At 37.3% G+C, this 3,465-nt stretch overlaps 1 pseudogene; it reads right to left on the bottom strand.

Annotated features, from left to right (window-relative positions):
* Window positions 1-1,568: 1,568 nt before the first annotated feature.
* On the bottom strand, window positions 1,569-2,502 carry LOC129675459 (olfactory receptor 5W2-like; annotated as a pseudogene).
* Window positions 2,503-3,465: the final 963 nt, after the last annotated feature.

Below are 3,465 nucleotides of genomic sequence, written 5' to 3'. Positions count from 1 at the left end.
TCCAGCTTATGGCTATTATGAATAAAGCTGCTATGAACATGGTTGAGCAAATGTCCTTGTTGTATGGTGGAGAATCTTTTGGGTGCATGCCCAGGACTGGTATAGCTGTATCTTGAGATAGCAGCACTATTTCTAATTATCTGAGAAAGCACTGGATTGATTTCCACAGTGGCTGTACATGTTTACAATCCCACCAGGAATGGAGGCGTTTTCCCCTTTCTCCACATCCTTGCCAGCATGTACTGTCACTTTTTTTTTGTCTTAGCCATTCTGACAGGTATAAGATGATGCAATCTCAGAGTCCTTTTGATTTACATTTCCCTGATGACTAAATCTGCTAGAGGAGAAAGTAAGTAAGAGACTTGAATTCATTGGCATAAAAGACAACTTCCTGAACAGAACACCAGCAGTTCAGGCTCTAAGATCTACAATTAATACATGGGACCTCTTGAAATTGAAAATCTTCTGTAAAGCAATGGACACTATCAAGAGAACAAAATGGCAGTCTACAGATTAGAAAAAGATATTCACCTATCCTATATATGACAGTGGGCTAATACCCAGAATATATAAAGAACTCCAAAAATTAAACACCAACAAACCAAATAATCCAATTAAAATATGAAATGTAGAACTAAGCAGAGAATTCTCAGCAGAGGAATTTCAGATGGTGGAGAAGCACTTAAAGCTCACTGTTTTTGACTACCAGAATCCGTAGTCATAATTGCTACAGAGATGCTAATAGTATCAGGTCTTCAGTGTGAGAGAAAAAAGGGAAGTCCAGGGATAAAAGTTAGAACTTTACGTGCAAAATAACTGCCTATGGGGAATTTGCTGATCCAAGTAAGACAACTGAAGAGAAACTGATAACAAATTACCCTTTGTCCAGTATGTAATTTCAAACACAAGAGAAATATTTAATCCAAGGTAAAATATACTATAATTAAATGGAAAGAAAATTTTGTTAACATTTGTAATTAAGCAAGATATGTTACTTTTGCAAGGTATATAGCTTTATTTATTCAATATCTGTCTTTTAATGGGAACTGTTTATTCAAAATGAAAAGACAAGTAAAAATTTCATAAACTAAATAAGTCAATGATAATAGTAACACAGGCTGGGTGTCTGAAGCAGGTATCTTCTGTTTCTGTTAATTCACTTAGTTACTAAATACTGACTGGAATGTTATGCATATAAGTAGGGTAATACACCTGAAGGCTGCAAAAAAATTAATAAAACTCATTTTCACTCTTAAACATTCACTTTGAGGTCATCAATTTTATTTATTGGATATATTGAAACTAGAAGAAACATTGAGGGATCTTAGGTGTGAAAACGTCGCTGAGCCCAATTGTATCACATTTATCAAGAAAGGTGCTAAAGGACCCTCTCTGCAAAATTCAAATGATTAATTACTTAATGTTTATTTGTTTAAAGTGAAGACTAAGACCAGTGATTGCTTTCATTACACCCAATTCTCAGTAGTAAATATTTCAAAACCCAAGGGAATCTATATTGATATATTTAAATAGAATAGTCTACCCATTTTGAGATGTGAAACAGGATTTCATCCAGGCCACTTGCTAATACTGATTGCCTTCTTCAGAGCCCCCGTCACATCCTTATTTCTTAAACTGTGGATGAGTGGGTTTAACATAGGAATCACAACTGTATAGAAAAGAGACGCTATTTTTTCTGTGTCCATGGAGTAACTTGAGCTGGGTCTGAAATACATGAAAAGCAGTGTTCCGTGAAAGATGGCCACAGCCATGAGGTGGGAGACACATGTGGAAAATGCTTTGCATCTGCCCTCAGCAGATTTCATTCTGCAGATGGTAACTATGATATAGCAATAGGAGAGAAGTACGGTGACAATGCTGCACCCTACCACACAGCCAATGAACGTGAACATCACTATTTCACTGATGAATGAGTCTGAGCAGGAGAGGGCCAGCAAGGGTGGAATGTCACAGAAAAGGTGTTTGATGACATTTGAATTGCAGAAAGACAGTCGGAATGTGCAGCATGTGTGGATTGCTGAATCCACCAAGCCTACCACATAGGCAACAGCCACATGCTGCATACAGACCTCCTTGGACATTGCAATTGTATAGAGCAGTGGATTGCAGATGGCAACATAATGGTCATAGGCCATGATACCAGCATGAGACATTCTACATCTGCAAAGACCCCCAAAAATACATTTGTACAGCACATAAATTATAAGCAATCCTATTCTGTTCAGACAAGAAATCAGCCAGAAGCTTGGGAGAGACCATGGAAGAGTAGCAGATGCCACAGATGGACAGATTACTCAGGAAATAGTACATAGGTGTGTGCAGCATGGGGTCCTGCTGGATCAGCAAGACCATCCCTAGATTAGCAATGAGAGTTAGACCATAAATGAGGAAGAACACAAAGAGCCCCTGTTGTACATCCTGCCTGCCAGAAAGTCCTAAGAAGACAAAGTCAGTAAATACAGTGAAGTTCTCAAGTGTCATTGTTCTCATCTGGAAACCCTAGGATTTCAATAAAGAAAGGGAAATTGACAGTTTTAATTTTCTTATATTCATAGTCAAACTCAGTCCTTTCTTCTTAACAAAATTAAAAATTGACAAAATCACTAGTGCCATAAGAAATGTTTCTGATTCAGGGTCAAACTATGAGGGTATTTATTGTATCTATGTATCTATATGGCTCTATTTAGAAAATGTAGCACATATTTATTCAAATGCATTCATGTCATTTCTAGGCAAACAATATGCCACTATGAGAAGTTGTGCCCTTTCTTTTTCATTGGTTAGAATGTGGATATTTTCAGAAACACTGGCAGTGTTTTTGCTGCCAACTTCTGATAAAAACTGATATCTTCAGATAGGAATTATTATTTTTTATTCATAAAAAACATTGCTATGTCTTCTGAAGTGAATAAGTATAACCAAGTAGGGGTACTGAAAGTAGCCCATTCTTACCCTTCATCCTCGAAACTTATCAAGCATAAATCAATATGACAGAGGTATTAGTAGGCATAACATACACAGAGTTTACTGAAAACCCCTCAAGTTCATATCTATTTTCAATAAGAAGATTATATTTACTATGCTGTTGACCTAAGAACTGAGATGACATTGCTGGAAAGTAGACAGAGAGATCTGCAGGAGCAGAAATCCTCAGCACAAACACTGGACAGTATGAGAAGTAAAACCCTCCCTAATCTCAGAGATGCTGCTAACTGAGGTGGCAAAAACTCTAGGAAAACAGATCATCAACTAGCTGAGTCCTAATCAAGCAGAACCGTGGTACCCTGTACACACACACAGCACATGTGGACAGCTGTTGAGAAAACAATCCCATGCTCATTGCCTCATCATTTCAGATCTGTGTCTGAGCAGTGTGCCTTCCTAAGTATCCAAAAGTTGTTACAATGCTGTATTATTTTTTCTTTATTTCCATTTGTACATATA

Source organism: Psammomys obesus, unplaced genomic scaffold, assembly GCF_907164565.1.
Source record: "Psammomys obesus unplaced genomic scaffold, mPsaObe1.curated_primary_1811, whole genome shotgun sequence".
Classification (NCBI taxonomy): Eukaryota; Metazoa; Chordata; class Mammalia; order Rodentia; family Muridae; genus Psammomys; species Psammomys obesus.
The sequence above is the reverse complement of the archived record's forward strand: the minus strand, read 5'-3'. Positions and strand labels throughout refer to the sequence as shown.